This window comes from Lichenostomus cassidix, chromosome 7, assembly GCF_008360975.1.
Source record: "Lichenostomus cassidix isolate B80296 chromosome 7, HeHo_3.0, whole genome shotgun sequence".
In the NCBI taxonomy this organism is placed as follows: Eukaryota; Metazoa; Chordata; class Aves; order Passeriformes; family Meliphagidae; genus Lichenostomus; species Lichenostomus cassidix.
In genome coordinates, this window is record NC_139488.1 from 11,409,786 (window position 1) to 11,428,549 (window position 18,764).

The window sequence follows — 18,764 nt, forward strand, 5'->3', positions numbered from 1 at the left end:
AGTTAGGGGCTATCTTCCCCAGCTCAGTGTCTAAACTAGTTTTTGTTAAGCTTGTCAACCAGTACACATTAATGTAATTTCTGCCCAATGACACAGCTGAGCCTGAGAGACTCTGCAACAGATACTCACATTTCTGCCATTAGTGGGAGTGACCAGAATAAGTTTAACAAAAAGTTTTGAATGCAAACAAGTCTATTAAAGAAAAATCTGTTTGAAATATTTTTGCTTCCTCATGCTGTTTAACAAAAGTCTAATTTTCAGTTTCTTGGTATTTTTATTAAAAACAACAAAATGAAAGTAAGTGAGGGAATTACAGTTTATTCCCTTTCAATGTCTGAGGGATTGGAATGGATTGAGCCCTTTAAAGTTCCATTAATTCCCAAACAATCTGTAAACACATACACTTATATATTAACAACCTGGTTTTCTCTCCCACACAATCATTTCTCTTCAATTATTGGCAACATGATTAACATATTCCGCTTTCCTGCCCTAAGCCATGTATCTCTTTCCTTGCAATCAGTCCACTCCAGAGTGTATCAGGAATCCACTACTGCACCAGGAATATTCCAGAATTTGTGAGAAGACACTAGAGGACCTGTCTGCTCTTTCTGGAAAATATCACTTATTTCTTGTACCATCATCTTTCTGCAATGCACCAAGCCAACAAATACACTTGCATACTGATCAAAAATCCTTAAGTAGAAAATATCATCTAAGTCATAATCCATAATTTAAGACCAAATCATAAAAAGCATGACAGAAATTAATAAGCTATTTATGCATTTCTCTGAAACATGGAAATGGTGGGGCTTTATACTTAATCAGTAGGCAGATGGGAGAGGTTTCTAAACACTGTCCAGGTTAGCTGTGGAACACATCGCCACAAGATATGGATCCTTGAAATGCACAATTTAAAAAAAAAATTTTAAAATCAAGGACTATTAAACCTACCGACCCAGTCAGCTGCTCCTTGCCAAGCACTGGAACAGCATAGGAGGAAAGCAGTCAATATATTCCTCTGTTTGTCCTAATCATCCATTACTGACCACAGAGAGAAAAAGTGCTGGGCTCAAAGGACCTGGGGTGTGCCCAAGCAAGGCTGTTCCCATACAGGCGGATGCCCCAGTCCAAGCTGAGGCTGGCTTAATGTCTCATAACAGGGAAGCTGGCCCACAGCAATAATATAAAACTGCTGAAATTCACAGACTGTCTTTCAAGCCAAAGATTTCTTACATGCTGCAATTGAAGTAATGGAAAGGCCGTATAAGCTAGAGAGCATGAGGAAAATTCCTGTACAATGTGCCTCTCCCTACATCTGCCTCAGGCTTTTAAAACTCATTTCCATAGTAATTTCCTTCTCAACTTGACATTGCTTTACTCCTAGTTCAATGAATACTTCCCCTGTTTGGTGAAATTCCTGCTAGGATACAGGATGTGAGCACTTAATACAGTTTGCATTCAAATTATGTTTCTATGCCTTCTTCAGGATGCATAGTTTTAAATTCCACAGTACTGGTCAACACCTTAAAGAAAAACAGAATTGCTGAAGCAAATCACCACTTTCTGGAATACAGTATGAATTCTCAATTAGGTTATAACTTAACATGTTCCCATGCACAGAGGTAAACAAGGAGCTTGCCATGCACAGCACAAGAAATCAAATCTCAATTGCTGTCCTTGACTGTGAGCTGCTAAAGCCCAGCCATATCATCTTCTTCCTGATTTCATAAACCAGCATCATTCAGTAGCTACTGGAGGTATCAGGAGGGATAGGCATTCTTGCAGCCAAACCCACAACTTATGATCTTACACAGTAGCATAGTTCTCACTGTTGGACAGCATGTAAATCCATAATATTTCATCCTGAAAAACTAGACTTGCTCTAATCTTCCATAGATGCTGCACTTCTGCCTCACACCTCCCAACCTTCTTTCTTGTAGGACAGTGTTATTTGTTTCTAAGGGAGCATGAGGGCAGTGAAAAGCTTATTAAAAAGCTATGGAGGCCAAGAAACATCTGGCAGGAGTAGAGCCCAACTAGCTGTTTGGGCATTATCAAAGACAGTGGGAACTGGGGACTGGAAAGGACACCATCTGGAGCCAAACTTCTGCTTAGGCGTCCCGCAGGTACTCAGTGTTGACTGCACTCAGCCAGCTCAGGGCCAGAAGCTCTGAGTCCCCTCAGACATCCCATCTATTACACTGAAGTCAGTGAAAGTCCTGTCAAAGCGCTCTTAAGATTAAACACAAATCCTTTGCTAAATTGTGTATAAAACTGAAAGAAAAAGTGTCAAAAAAAAAGGAAAATAAAAGGTTATCTATTTAAGCGCTCCAGCTAGAAACAAAGAATATGACAATTTATAACTAATTCCCTCTCTTTCCTGCTCCAGCCATGCACTCTTACACCCTTTTTGTCAGCTGTGGTATTCATTTCATTTGTGGAAGAGCTGATTCAGCTCACTAGACCAGCTAAAAAATATCCCAGCCAAGAAACAAACACGTGAATAGAACTCAGACTTAAAAAAAAAAATTCCTTCTGTAAGAGATCACTTTGAAAGCAACTGGATTTTGGACTAAACACAACTTCTTAAGAGTGTCTGGTTTCTGCAGAGCAGTTCAGGTTTGTCAAAAATGAAGACTGTCTTCAAGTCAAATGACAGAAATTCAAAGAAAACATGGAAATCAGCCCCAGAAGGGATGGAATAGCACACTGTTCTGATCAGTGCTTCCATGAAAGATTTCCTTCTCTTGTTTCCTGGAGCACACAGCTGAAAGGTCTCCAGGTCACAAAGGCTGCTATGGCAGAGCACAGGCACAGGAATGAGCTGAACGATATAGAAAATCCAAGGCACTTGAAACTCTAAACAAACCCACTGTTTGTTAAGAACTGATGTAAAGAACATTGCTATCAACACCTCTCATCTTCAGAGTGAGAAATCTCATTCCACTTTCTATGGAAGCTATTCCCCTGAAAGAAAGAAGCCCTACAATTATAACAAATATGGTTTTTTGGTTTTTTTTTTTGCATGCCACATTGCAGGCATTGTTCTGCACTTCATAGATTCCTAAAGAATGACAAGGCTTACAAACATGGAGCATTCAAGGAAGCATTGATTTGACAGTCACTGCTGCCACTGTTAGCTGTGACTACAGGGCACAGGAAATCTCTCAAGTATACACGACCCGATGTGTTGTGGCTGTGTGTGGCAAAGCTAAGTAGGAAGAAAGCACTGTTGCAATGCAACACATTTAAAAGAGTTATGAGGAAACATGCCTCCCCCACAGCGGGCATCTGGAGTGCAGGGACTTTTTTCCATGATAAGTCTCCCAGTAGGAGGCACTGACCTGTTTTTATCTGCCATTCATCTTTGGGCCATCTCCCTTTCTTTCAGAGCTAAACAAGGATATGCGAAAAGCCAGGATGTTAAAGCAAAAGGACTTAATGCAAATAGGTTTTTTTCCTCCCATCCCATCTGCCACAGACTCAGAACAAGATGTGGTAATAGAGGAACATAGAAAGGTCAGAGGATTTTTTGAGTCGGTTGGAATTGCTTGTGAAGTCTCAGGGGTCATAACTTAAGCATGACACATAAAAGGTGTATAACTGAGACAAACCAGTGATCCAGCTGGTCCAGGATCCTGTCTCTGACAGTGAATAGTATTGGACACTTCCCAGGAAGGGGCCAAAAGTGAATAAATTAAGAAATTATGAGTGTTTAACTAGTGGACCACCTGTTTTTAAGGAAAAAGTTCTTTTTGAAAACCAGTAGTTAGAGATTGGTCAGAAGCTCGGGGTCCCAGAATTAAAATATATAACAAATACCTATGTGCACTTTTTTTTTTGAACCAAATTAACTCTGTGAGTACTTAATGTTTTGAAAATAAGAGGAAACTTCAAAGTGCACTATTACTTCTTTAGAGTTGCAGACAGCAGCAAAGTGCTAGAAAAGCTTTGTGGAGGCATTTGTAAGTTCATCCCTGGGGCTGATCTAGGCACCTGGGATAATGACATCTGAAATGCAATGATAGCAAGTGGTGTGACCAGAAATATGCCAAGGAAAAGCACATAAAGCCCCACCCCATGCTGCAAGATGAGCAGGGTTGTTCTGTGACATCGTTACCATGCTGTAACTGGGCTGTATGTCTAAGGCTATATTCTTGTTAGAACATGATCAAGGTCTCAGCCACACTGCATATTTTAATCGTGCTGTAATTGCACCAGGGGACAACTGTAAGAAAACCAGGTCCTACGATGCAGACATATTTGGGGTGGAGTCAGACAGAGCAAGAGGATATCCAGGAGTAGAAAAGGCAGCACAGTTGAAGTGCCTTAGGGGAACAGACTCATGTCTGCCAGAAAGCCAGAACAAAATGGGGCTTAGATAGAAATCCCATGATAGATTTGTCAGTGCAGCAGTTTGATAGGTTTACTTACAGGTATAAATTAATTGAAACCTGCTCTAGTTAAAAATCAATCAAGAGGTATGTCTTCAGTGGAAGGAAAAGAAGTATGCCCTTTAATAACAACAGAGAACTGGTGAGACCTCTCCAAGTCAGCATCAGGGAAATTTTTACTTTCCTTACTACAGTATTCCTCTGGAAAAACACAGGTTTCTGTGGCTGGCTATTCCCTTAAAAGCATTGGATTGATCTTTATCATCTTACCTTTACCCAATAGACTGTTCCTAGTATACCATGGTGCCACTCCTCTCCAGGAAGTTGTTTCTACAAAAAACAGTGCTGCAGAAGGGAATCAGATCAAATAACGTAGCTGTGCTTATAAAGGAAAAAGAGGGGGGGAAAAGGGAGGGGGGGGGAAGAAAAAGGATACAGAGATAAGAATTCATATTATGCAGGCTAACAAGACACTCCTTTGGAATAAATGGAAATTAAATTCTCCAGATGTCAGCTCAGGCCAAACGTGCTTTAGTTTTAAGGTGCTAAGAATTTGACAGGTATTTTTATCCACTGTCCTCTCTGTTGACCAGGTACTTATTCATTAACTGCTCTTCTTTATACGTGTATTTATCCTCACTCTACTAGCCAAAGGTTCCATTACTTATCAAGTTAAGATAAAAGCCAGATCTCAGGGTTCAAGAAGAACTATAATAGAGCTAATACATGACCAAACTGCAGCCTTGAAAATTATCTCCAATTTCCAAAATATACAAACCATCAACCAGGAAGGAGTTAACAGCATCTGATTTGTCTTTATGCAGCTTTTCAGGTACCAAGCTACATAAAGAACTAAATCCAAGTAGTAATGCTATTGATTTTATGTCAAATGTCCAAAAGTGCAAATACAGGATGCAGGATGACAGAGGATATGTTGGCAGGAAGTCCCATGCAACCGTGATCCAGAAGCAACTGCTAACTTAGGAAGATCAAGTTCCTAAGCAAGAAAGCACTCCAACGTGAAGCTCTTTTCTCACACAGAATGTAATTTTTGCACTTTCCCTACAAATCCATTATTGACCATGGACTGAGATGGAATTCTGGGACAAACAGGCCTCTTGATCAACCTGATACTGCCACTCTTGTGGTGGTAAGTGATATTTATACAGATTTTAAAAGCATATGAAGAAAAGTTCTTCACTCAACTGAACTTTCTTTGAACAAGACTACAAAGCAAGGAAAAAAGATGACAAATAGCACAGGGCACTTGACACTTTGGCTTTGTATTTTACAACAGATACCAGAAACTGAAGTTACCTACAAATCTCAGAAGAGTCACCCAGGGTTTGCACACTTCCCAAGAAACATCTGAGATACAGTGAAACTCCAAAGGAACTTCTGATCATGCTTTCGCTCGTTCAGATGCAGACCCAGCTGAAGAACAGAACTCAGAAAGGAACAGAACAGAACTCTCTTTCACTACAGAGAAGTAAGCTACATGCAAGCATCTTGTGAAGTATCTACCCTAAGACTGTGAGTACCTAGCCTAAGACTGGGAGACTCCAATCCTGAACCGCATCCAAGCAGAGTCAGCTTTTGAACTCTTAATCTGAATGCATTTCAGAACAGGTGTCTAAATTGCACCCAAAGGTGTGTCAAAGCTTCTTCCTCAGCTGTCCATGTCAACGTGAGGTAGAGTCTCTTCCCATACTGGACAAACTTTTAAAAAATTGTATCAGATAAACCACCCCAGATTTCAGACTGTTTATCCAAAGCTTGCCTGAATGAGCCAAGTCTCTTTGGCAAGTAAAAATGGGCTTGAATGCCTTGCAACACCCTTACTTGAAGCAATCAGCCACTTCCAAAAGTTTTGCCCACTTCTGAACAACATATCAGCACAGCCATCACAGAGGAGGTAAAGGAAACACCTGGGAGAACCTAGAAACGAAAAGCATATTCAACATGATGGGCAATCATGTCATACACCAGAATCCTGCTGCAATGCTGGATAAGATATTAAAAAGTTCCTAAAACTGAAGAGCAGAGGAAAATTAAAAGAAAAAAAAAAAAAATCAGCTTCTGGCCAAAGGTGCTCCTACTTTGTGTTGGCTGGAGCAGTCTGCAGCCACCCTTATCTCAAATGCTGAGGTGTGGCTCATGCAGCCAGCACGCCCTGACATGCGGCACACCTTAGATCTGAGCATTTGCTTATCAGATCAAAATGAAGCACTGCTTGCTGGGACCTGTAGTCTCTGAAGGCCAGATCTTTTTATAAAAAAGACAGAGGGCCACAGGGCATATCACAAAACTCTGAGGATTGCATGTAGCCCTCCCACGGTTAGTTTCCAACATCACACACACTGTCAGAAAAAAATATCAGATTTGGAATCTGGGCTGCCAAGCCTACAAAGAATGAAAATGTTATGAAAACATGTTTCTCAGCTTAGGCAAAACTGAGAAGGAAAACACCTGAGATAAGCAGGTCCTCCAGCAGCTACATTGCACACTTGTCCATTTTTCCACACACCTATTAACAAAGCAATAGCTGTGTCTTTCATTGTAACCAACACTGACACAGTACAAAAATAAGAAGGATAAGAAAATTCCTTTGCTTCCTCAGAAAACAAGTTTTAATAGCCAATCTGGTAATCTCTTCCTCTCAAAACTGAAGAGTTTAATATCACCAGTCCAGAATACTGGAGATATGTCTGCCAGTCCTCTGGGTCACAAACAATAGGACAAAAGGAAATTACCTCGAGTTGCAGCAGGGGAAGTTTAGATTGGATATTACAAAAAAATTATTCACAGAAAGGGTTAAGCATTGAAAGTCTGCCCAGGGAAGTGTGGAGTCACCACCCCAGGAGTCACCAGTCACCACCCTGGTATTTAAATGTGCACATGTGTCACTTTAGGGACATGGTCTAGTGGTGGACTTAATGTTGGGTTAATGGTTGCACTCGATGATCTCAAAGATCCAGCCTAAGTTTTCCAGCCTAAACAATTCTGTGATTCTATATCTGCATCTCAACTCCTTCTCCAGATAAATAAGCCCATTACTTGAGTTCAATACCTGGCAGTATTGTATTTGGAGTTTGCCAGGGTTTTTTTGTTTTGGTTTGTTTTTTTCAAACAAGTCCCTTCAGATTTAAACTAGTTTTGTATAGGTGTCTTGATAGCATTTGGGATATTTTACTTAAAATGAATGGGGCTTTTTACTTATTTTGTGAATAAGAAAATAGAAATACCTAGGGAAAGCTTGGTATGAAGCTTTTCCTCAGTAATCACTTTTTAATGCTTAAATGTTTTCCCTTTAAAAATGAAAAATTTGGCAACTATTCCTCTTGTTACTTACTTGAAAAGGCAGTGACTTTTCCCAGTATACCTGCCTTTAATGTAACAATTGAACCACAGGTATCATTTAAAAACAAAAAAAGAACCCCAAGACACAAAAACAAAACAAAAGAAGAAAACCCCAACAACAACAACAAACCAATCAGGAATTTGCCAACTGGAAACAGAGCAAGAGAGTTTTTCCATGTATACTACAGTCCTGCTTTTCCCTTTAGTTCTCCTGGCCTCCTCAGCTTCCCTACTACTCCTGCCTTTACAGAGTTTTAGTACTACAGGGGACCATCAGGAGCCAGGTGCTCAGCCTGTAGCTGTACCATAGGTCAGAGTACTTAAGTCTTTGCTTGTGCTTTTCCTTCCCTGGGTAACGACTACTGTCCTTATCTGCCTGTCCACTCATGCACGCTTCTCACTTGAGAGGAATAATTTTCATTAGGCTAATGTAATCTACTCCCAGAAAAAATGCAGCAAATCAACAAAAAGGAAATCCACAGCTGCTTTCTTAAATATTTTGAAATATTAGAAGAAAAGGAAAGTCCAGAAAACATAATGAAAACACTGTAATATGACACAGGTTATCATAATCACCAACATAGTCAATGAGTTTACAATGTCACTTAGGAAACCCAGAAGAACCTCATTAAATAGGTGTTCATCTTCTCACAGTAACTGCAAGTGTCAGATATACATCTTGAAACAAAAATTAGAGGCTTTATCCTTATTACTGTAGGGAATTCCACACACATGCAATTCCTAATCAACTTTATATGAGTTGCATTCATTGACTGGTATGAAAGAAACTTCAGTCCTTTAACAGACACTTCTTATTTGAATAAAATGCCTATTACTATTTAATAATCAAAGATAGCTGAGGGAGAACAGGAAAATCCTGTGTGGAGAAGCCCATCATGCAATGAAATAGGAATGGTTACATCTATGTCATATGGGCAACATACACAATTTCCTCCCCAATTTCTAAGATTAGAAATGCTAAAACAAATATGAGCAAGTGCTCCTAACTCCCCTCCAGTTTGTGAGCTATTCTAATTGGCATTTGCCAGTTCAGCATTGCACAAGGGTGAAGAATTATATTGTATTTGTCAAGTTCCTGATAACAACAAAGATTTAAAGATGCCGCTCAGCTATTGTGCCTTTTGACTTTGCTGAGTACAGTCTCCTCAAAAAGAAAATACAAAAGTACACCATGAACACAGACATTCAAAAACTATTTTTTCCAATAAACAGGTTAAGGCAGCGAATCACAAAGACACTGACTTGTATCTCTATTTCAGTTGCTTCATTTACACATACAAGCCACGGACCAGAGGCCACGAGAAAGTGTTGATCTCATTTCTGGGCCAGAAGGTGCAGCTAAGCAGCACCAGGTGGCCATTGGAGGCTATCCAGGCATACACCAAGGTTGCTCCACCTGGTCCCCAACAGGCAATCAAGGGTTTGCTCTGGAGGAAAGGAAGGCAGAAGAGAGGATGAATGCTAGCATGAAGGGCCATGATAAGAAAGGCCAATAAGCCTACATCAAAAAGACTGCCTTCACCTAATGTTAGTCACACAGATTTATTTTCAGTTATAAATCTAATAAATTTCTAGCTACTCACCACCAAATCTCATCCCTCAGCAAATGGCACCTGATTGCAAGCACATCAAAGAGTCCAAATTAACTATCAATTGATGTTCAGATGACAGCAAAACCTAATTACCATCTCCGCTACAGCATTAGTTGATACCAACACTTTAAAAGATTGAAGACATGAAACACATTTAAAAAATAAGACTTTATGTACATATAATGCTTGCAAATATTTGTCAAACTGTAACTATTTCTGTTAGATGTGAAAGGCACTGTACATGCTTTTAATGCTGTACTGTACCAGAGACATCAGGGGAAGTTTCAGTGGACAGAATGCACAAACTGACCAGGAACTAAGCCAGAAGAGCAACTGCTCCCTTTCCTAGTGCTCTATATATGCTCTATTGAATGGCACAGCATCCCTCAGCAGCACAGTTACATGCATTTCATAGCTTTTAGGAAAGATAAATCACAAGCAAAACTATTTACATCATTCAGATTAACTCATTTAAGGTATCTAAAGTGTCTTTGTGCTGCTATGCAGCTATTTCTGTGACTGAAATGCACACAGATTTTCTATAAAAATTAAGGGAAGAACCTTATCAATTAATACTTCCTCATTAAGACTCATAAATAAGTAGTTTATGGAAATGAAGCCCTGACCCAGAAAATCCATATAAGAATAGAAAGTGTGATTGTGCACCTAACACTTCACAAGTATTAAGGTCAGTAAAGCAGAAATTGTTTTCATAAGTTACTGATCGACATCAAAAATTCAGTACTCAACAGTGCACATGTTACCCAGTGGAATATAAGACAGAACAGTTATTTCTAAGAGCAAAGGAAAAACATGGTGTATATTATCATTTCTCTAAAGGGTAGTATAAAAAATAGCTTTCTACATGCCCCTATAAATCCAGTATCAGATCCATTACTTAAATTTTGCAGTAATAGCACAACTGGTACTTTTGTTTAACAAACAGTATTTGAATTTCCATTAAGTTACTATAATTGCTCGTCTTTTCAGATTGTTAATCATAAAAGAAAAGGCACCACCTCCAAATGCCTGTAAAAATAAAGATTGATGAGATAACCATTAATAGAGATTACATGTGTGGTAATCCCAATTTACCTTACAAATTTATTAATTTCATTTGTTTTTCCTGTTTAGAAGTGTATCCATCTCATGCAGCATTTCATTATTTTATCTGTTATGCCCTTTCTGCTAAAGATGATCAGCTATGTACCCAAAAAAACTATTCCAGCATTAGGTCTCTTGCCACCTATATCTGTAAAGAAACATCTGGCGTGCCAGGAGAGCAGGGCCAGTGTTAAAGCTCCCAGCAGTAGCGATGTCCTTCCAGACAGCACTCCCAAAGCTATCCCCAAAGGGATTATAATGGTGCCCTCCTGGAAGAGCAAAAAGTTAAGTCACTGCTGTATGTTTGCTCTATGAAAGGAATCTACAATTACTCCTTTTGTTAAAGCTATAGGGACTGGTGTGATACTTTCAGTAGGAGTCCTGGCAACTTTAAGAACTGGGTTTTTTTTTACTTGTGTGCAGAGGGGAAACAGTAGGGATTTATTTGTGTAAGTTCACATGGTCCAGATGCTAATGAAAAAGCAGGAATAACAAGAGGATTAGAACTCCTTTATATACTCCACATATACCCATCTTTTTATATTCCAATACAGAGCAGTAGGACATCCAGCCATAGGTTTGGGTTTTCCCCTCTTTCCAGTGCACAAGACAGAGTACCCCAACCCCCAGCTCAGTGCTGGAGCCCCTCCAGATCAGAAGCCAAATGCACAGGACTGCCTGATGAACAGATCACAGCATCTTGCACACAGCAAGCCCATAAGCAGATCCATTGCTACGGGCTGTCACGTGCCAGGTAAAATACCTGGCACATTTGGTGGAAGTGAGGGCATTGCGTGAGAAGTGGGAAGCCAGCAGAGCTTTCATCCATAAAATGGATGAAAGCAAGGCTGGTAAAAGCTGCCACATTTGCCGCAAACTATGTAAAGCTCTGGCACAGAGTCGATTGCACATCTAATGCTCCATGTGCAGGGCTTGGCAAATCTTGGCAAGAAAATGAATAACTCACTGAGGAAAACAACATTCTCCCTCTTTCTTTCTTTTCCTGGTATTTTGCACTATCCTGCTGCTGCACTGACACATACTCTGTGTTGCCTCTTTTTATTGCTAAAAGGATTTGCTCTGAGTTTTAACAGGACAAGCCAGAGCAGTTCATATAGCAAAGCCACCTGCCAGCAAAAATGTTTTCTCTAACTGTGTTTTTCTAACTTTATCAGGTACCTGAACATCAACTGTGACTTTCACTTTTCTTGTCTCATGTGCAGTGGTGAAGGTCTCAGAGGTCAAATTATGCCTCCAGTTACACACCAAGATCACGTTCTGCCCACAAACGATACAGGGAAACACTCAGTGGGGACAGGGGAAATGGCACAGTGTAACAAGCTGTTCTTTGTTACTTACCTGGGCAAAGCTGGCAGCCAGAAAGTCTATTTTAACTAGGTTGCTGACAAGACCATTTACTCATTTGCTATGATTCATACAAAGTTCTACAGTCAGTGATAGTCAACATTTTCAAAACTCACATATGATGTCTGTACATTCTTCTGTGTTACCTGGGTTCACATGTATATGAAGGATCAACTTTGCTTAATTTTTCTTATTCCACACAGAAGGGAAACACTTTTGCCACTGCAGCATGAACTTGACCGTTCTGCCTCTCAGTCCATCTTGCTCTAGAGGCCTGACCCAACACACAGAGAACTGGAGTCAAAGTAAATTAGTATCACTTTCCTTAGGTTCTGCTGAAGACAACCTTGATCTGCAAACAGCTACATCCTCACAAACAATTACTCTCCTACAGCCTCTTGCAGTGGTTTCAGAAGCAAAGAACAACTGTACATCTTCTGTATTTGATATGAAGGCCTTGTACGAGCTACAGATCAGTTAATCACAGAGCACTTTTCTGAATACAATGAAATGTCCTTTAAAGACTGTAAATTCTTTCAAAGGAATTCAAAATGAGAGCATAGATGCTCTTCTCACTCTAAGCATGAGAAAGCATCTCAGTTCATTTCTGTTGCATAAATGAAGTCAAGCTCATGACAGGGAAATGCACTGACAGCCTCTTTACCCAAATCTCTCAGCACACAATCAGCTATCCTCTAGGCTGCACAGGATAAGAACATATGCTCTAACTGCATTTGGGGGAAAGAACTCATTCAAATCACAATACATACACTTTTGATGCTAGATGTTATGTTCCAAGTTAAAACTGTATTACCAAAAAGACCAAGCCTTATTAATGTAGCTTAAAAACAGAAAAAAAACCCCAAACCTAGAAACCTTCCAGCAATATTTGTTTAGCAGAACACCGGTGAAAAACATTTATTTTAGAAAGAGACTATACAAGGTTTCAAACAACTCTCTTAAGTGAAGAGGAAAAACAATTCTAGCACACTGTTAAAAGTGTCCCCTTCAGTAAGAAACGTCACACGCATGGCACCTTAAAAACATGTGAATGCAAACAGCATTAGCTATTTCTTTAAAAAATAAGGCTTGGAGGATAGCTATTTGCCAAAGTAATACCTCTGCCAGCACTTAAACCATTTTGAACCATTATTAAAGCTGAAGATATCTGACATTTTGTAAAATTATTAGGCATGAATATTATTTTGCAGACAGCATTAATGCTGCAGGATGTTGATTGAGCTTATAAAAAAAAAAGAGACAGATCTTTATCAGGTACCTGGTCATAGAAGTCAGGACCCTACAACCACTCAAATATTTTTAAACTACAGCAATAAACAATAACAGGGTGTATCTTCTTAAGCTACTGGGATGTAATCCCAAGTAGAAAACTACTCTGGACTACAGTAGGAATTGGGTTAGACCCTTGAAATGTAAGAGTAAAATGCATCACTATCTCATCATTTTTTAAGAAACAACTTTAAAAATTGCATTAAACTGTAACTTACAAATTTTCAAGTCTTATGTGCATATGAATAGTGAGAGTAAAGCATCCTTCCAGGAGAAGCAATTCTGGGGAAAACAAAGACAAAAGAGATAGGAAAACAATTAATGGATTTTCTCCAACTCACATTTTAAAATATCACTGGACTATGTAAACAGAAATTTCTCAAAGGCTTATAACTTGACTGAATGTGAGATTTTTTCACAGGTACAGCATGGAGCACACTAATAATAAAAAAAATTGCTCCTTATTCATCAAAAGACAGCAGGTACCTACTCCACAACATGAACACGTTTCAGCTTTGCTACAAAGTGTGCTAAATTTTTTCCTGTGTTTACTGTTGGAGACAACAGAATAGGTTTCAGGTGTTGAAAAAAATACTAGCCACAGATCCCAATGTTCCATTAATTTTCAGTAACAATAATTATTCCTCTAAGTTCTATAACAACTAAAAAAACCTTCCAGGTTTCAAGGATCCAGAATTCAAATAAGAAAATAATTTACATCATTTTGGAATGCTTTTTATTTGTTAACTTATATTTGAAAATGTTGCCATATTTCAGATCTTTCCCCCAAACTACATTTGGTATTTCAAGAAATAACAAATATGGAAATCAGCATTGCCATAATAATTTAAGATCAAGAACTTCAAGATTAATATTTAATGAGGTAAAATGTGATAATATACAAATAACTGACTGGAATATTCAACGAGTTGTGTATAGTGTACATATTTTCTTCATTAACAGATTTTTCTAGAAAGGATGAATTTCTCTCTTCATTCTGAGAGAAAAATCTAATGCCTATTATATTATTTGTCAATGCAATTTTACCTTAAAACCCAGTAATTATTGGAAAATGGACAGTCTCCAGTGCATGTGCCCTGGAACTCTACAACCAACATTGATCATATTTTTTGTTTCCAGAAATTTTCTTCCCAGGTTTCAAATTTAGCATGCTGGTCAACTATCTCGCTCATTCAATCCTTTCGAGCACAAATATAAATACCCCAAAAACATTTTCGCCAAAACCAGAGAAGCTCAACAAGCTTCTCAGGAACAGCTAAAGTACACGAGGCACCATTTAGATACTTATTTTCTCATCAGAAAATTTATTATTTAAATCTAAATGATGATGATTATTTTTGGGGTGCAAGGAAAGGCTGGAAATGGTTTTTCTTCCAGCAGTCATCACTAACTGAACATGTCTTTAATTTCAAGTTACCATAGAATGCACCTAATGACCATAGAAAAAACTCCAAGCACTGCTTTGAGATTGTTCACCAGCACACAGATTTCTCTAATCTTAACTCCCAGGGCAAAATCCTGGCCTTGTGAATTCACTGATAAAACTGCCACTGGTGCAGGAAGGTGAGGAGCTCTTTCAAATGGTCCTTGGGAGACCTTTTGATGCCTCTGCACCACCTCCTCTTTGAAATGCACTTATCTTAAGCAACATCTTAAGTCCACTCATCTCTTTGTGGAATTGAAATAGTTTAGCTATTTCTGTCCAATTAGTCCTCCTAACTATGCATTTGTTAACAACCATTTGCATTATTCCCTTCAGACTACACTGACAGCCATATTAGAGTCTAGCACCCAACCATCATAGGATGAGGCAGCACCTTTGTGACACACATTTGTCATTCAGAGCTCTCTGTTCATCAGAGCAGATTTTCCCTGCAAAAAATCTTATAGGGCCTCTTCTCTTTCACTTTATGATTCAGAAGAAAACCTGTCTGATGCAGGTTCTCTCACGGTTCAAGTAGCATCATATTTTCACCAGTCCCCTGAGGTGAGACATTGTTATCACCACAGTTTACCTTCCTGTACGTTTGTCCACAGATCTCAGCCATATCACACCACAGGCAGTACTTTCCTTGTTCTATTCTGCAGCAAGAAGCCACTCAGTTCCTGTACGATTCAAACGCACCTGAAAAAGCAAGAACATTTCCATTTGTGAAAAGCTCCTTAAATATTAAAGCCTTCCTGCAATGGTCCCAGCGCTGAAGGACCTTGACTGGACCTTAGAAGTTAAGGAGACTGCACAGATAGTGTTTTTTGCCTTCAGATACTACATCTGTCAAGTCTGCAGAAGGATACTCATTCCTGAGATAATGATTTTATGTTTGCAATGATGTGCTTATGGTTTAGTAATTCTATAGATGTGAAAAAAGAATCTGAATTTTATGTCAAACTGCATCAAAACTTCATTTGAGGGGAAAAAATCCTAACACATTTGTCATGGAATAACAGAGTAAGCTAGAGCCAACATCTTAAAACAACTGGCTTGTAGGTTAGTCATGGTCTGAACATAGATTTTCTTCCAAGCAGGAATAAGAAAGCCGTTCCAATTTTATTTACAGCTTTTAAGTATTCAGAAACAGTCTCTACTAAAGAACAGTGGAGGGTTTTTTTTTTTCCATTCTAACCAAGAGATTCACAAGGGATTTTTGAAAGCTTTTTAAAAACAAGTAAGAGTCAACAGGTCACAGACACCAAGTTGCCCTCTTACTGCAAAAATGTTAATGCTACTGGTCTACAAGAATATAAAGAATTTCCTCATTGTACCACATATAAGGCAAAGTCTTTATATTTACTGTTACAGGGTAATCAGCTACAGGGCCCTCCAGTATTTTAGAGCAAAAGCACATGAAATTTTTAGCAGTCATTCTCTGGAGGGAAATTTCAAGGTGACTAGAACAGTACTTCATATGAATAAAAATATGCTTATAATTAGAACATATTTCTTATATTATCATTTTGCATTTACTCATGTTATCAGATTGCAGAAAATGTATAGATACTTGAAAAGGCACAAAATTATAATTGATGATATTTTAATTATGTGTTATAAGGAAACAGCATCCATCATTCTGTTTAGAACTAAAAAGATACACTCCTGCCTCTTTGAAAGTCTACACAGCTTTGGCAAGCTATTCACTAGCAAGTAGATGAAATCCCACACAGAGTTCACCAGTTATTCCTGACTTTCACAGCAGCACTTGAAGATTATCACACAAGATGCAGCAAATGAGTTTATGCAAGGATTGGAGAAGTGAAGAAGACTCAGACAAAAGTGGGAAGGGCAAGCTGTCCTCCACGGACTATCACATTAAAATTAGCCAGCTAGAGCTTTGAGTCATTCCTATAGGAGTTTGTGACTGTGACCCCACTCTCGGTGCAGCCAGTGTTTTAGCTATGGAGCCCAACTGTGTAAGGACACTCAGACAGCTGGAGACAGCTGCATTCCCTCAGCTGATAACCAAATCTCTCCATTCAGTCTCCCCAAAAAGAAACACAGAAAATGTAGCCTATCCCTGGCATTGCCTGCACACACAGGAGAGAGGGGGCAGACTCTCCAGAGGGTTCCAAGACATGATTTTTATTTCACTGGAGTGAACTTAGCTGAAGCCTGGCCAGTCTCATCCTTGAGCCTCCCACCACACAACTGGTTCTGCCATCAAAGCAGTCTAAGATCTATGTGGACCCTGTCCTGTCTTCAGGTATTATTTGCATATTAGTAGGTTTGTGTACCTGGAACCTGGCATTGCTTATGCTGTCCCCCAACTAGGGGGGAGAAAATAAATTAATTTCTGTTTCTGGGGCTGTCAGCCTAGCCAGTCTAGCTTGCTTGCTTGTTCAATTTGTGATCTTGTTTTGAGGTTTTTTTTAAACAATAATACTATTAAAAGTCACTTTACAAGCAGTGTAAAGAAAACTACATAGACACTGATCAAGATACGCTTAAGTTCATTGCAGAAAATTTTGAATTACCTTTTGAAACCCCATCAAATCTTCAGAGATACTCACATGAAATCTCTTTGACAGGAGAAATGAGTAATAAGGTACAAGCCATATCTCATAAAATTCAGGATGAAGTAACACATAAAGCATTTATCAGAAAACACAAACAGAAATTGCATTAAGTGGGTAGGTAATCAGCAGACCTGGAAAAGGGCTTGCAGGTCCAAAACCTTATCTATTCTCTTTCCTCCCAGTTAGATTGTTCAGTCTAAGACAGCCTGCTTTTCCCTACAAATTTTCCCCTGCAGAAACTTGGACTGACTTTTTCCTACAATGCACTGGTCATCCCCAGCACATATACCCCTTTGTAGTTTGTGCAGAACATCCAGATTTAACTCTACCGTGTCACATTGAGGAGAAAATGAAATTTTCAGTGAACTAGCAATAATAACCAGTCCTGAAGACATGGAATACAGCAAGCACTGACTCTCAACTGAGGAAGCAGATTTTTCCTAATAAAACTTGTGGATCATAACTAGCTAGATTAAACAGACACAAATATGAAGGATAGTGAGCACGAAAACGGACATTAAGATAGAGCTTTAAACAAGAATGATTACACTGCAAGTTGCGCATGATCTTACACGAGTGTTAGAAAATGAAAACTTGTCTAATTCACTGCAGAGGATGAAAAAGGGGACAGAAGACCTATACTGTCTGTTTAGGCTACATCTCTTTCTTGCCTTGGGCTTGCTTTACATACTCACATTTTTTTAAAAAGCGTATCTAGTGAAGCCTTTGTTATCAAGCATATGAAATATCTCAGTTTTGCTGCAAAATTTCTGATGCGTCAGGCATTATCATCATAAGTGTGGGACAGAACTCTCAGGCTGTGAAGGGAATCATTTTGCTCTCACTGTTCTGCTGTGTCCATCCCTGGAGCTTCACTTGGTCTCACAAACCACTAAATTAAAAACTACTCAGTAACAGTGGGAAGATTATTTCTATCAGTCACCATTCAGTCCAGGTCCTCAGTAAGGTATTACTGGCAAGGCTGTAAAACCTGAGAATACAAGCTGAGGTATCAGGATTCGTTGCCTCAATACATTTCTTATAGAAAGATTTGACAATAAAACACATCAAACTTGGGAGCAATGCTTGAAAAAAGTTTAAAGAAAATTATCTCATAAAAATAGTTTTTTCTCCCCCCACACAGTTTCACCCATTTCAATCATCATTACTCTGAACTGTAGAACTGTGCAACAAAGCTAATACTTGGGTGACAGCAGAAGTGTGGGGGGCTTATTTATTTATGGGGTATTTTTGTTGTTTTTTTCTTATAGGAACTTCTAGGAATGAAGACTAGTCATTTCAATCTAACAAAAAACTTGTTTGTAAATAGCTACTGGAAGATTTTTTAGGATTAATAGAAGCAACAGTTCTCTGCAAGAGTTAGATTAGAAACAAGAGGAGACCATCCACAGTGCAGCAGTAGGAAAACATGACTGGGGTCCCTATCACTCTAACCTAAATACTGTGCAATCAAAAATCGATGACTGCTGTTATAAGGGCTATGCTGGAGCTGCATATAGCATAAAGTTGTCCATTAAATTACTCATGTGCATAAGTAGTCCCACGTGGTTCAGTGGGTCTCATTATGTAAGTGTTGGCAGGG

General features: G+C 39.0%; 1 long non-coding RNA gene across 3 annotated transcripts in view; it reads right to left on the reverse strand.

Annotated features, from left to right (window-relative positions):
* LOC146434535 (uncharacterized) overlaps positions 1-18,764 on the reverse strand; it is a 120,798-nt gene that overhangs the window by 75,581 nt on the left and 26,453 nt on the right. For all 3 annotated transcript variants that reach the window (XR_014853424.1, XR_014853426.1, XR_014853425.1), the window contains exons 2-3: positions 15,166-15,275; positions 13,348-13,411 (exon numbers count right to left, since the gene is read on the reverse strand). This is a non-coding gene — a long non-coding RNA (uncharacterized LOC146434535). The remainder of the gene's footprint in view (positions 1-13,347; positions 13,412-15,165; positions 15,276-18,764) is intronic.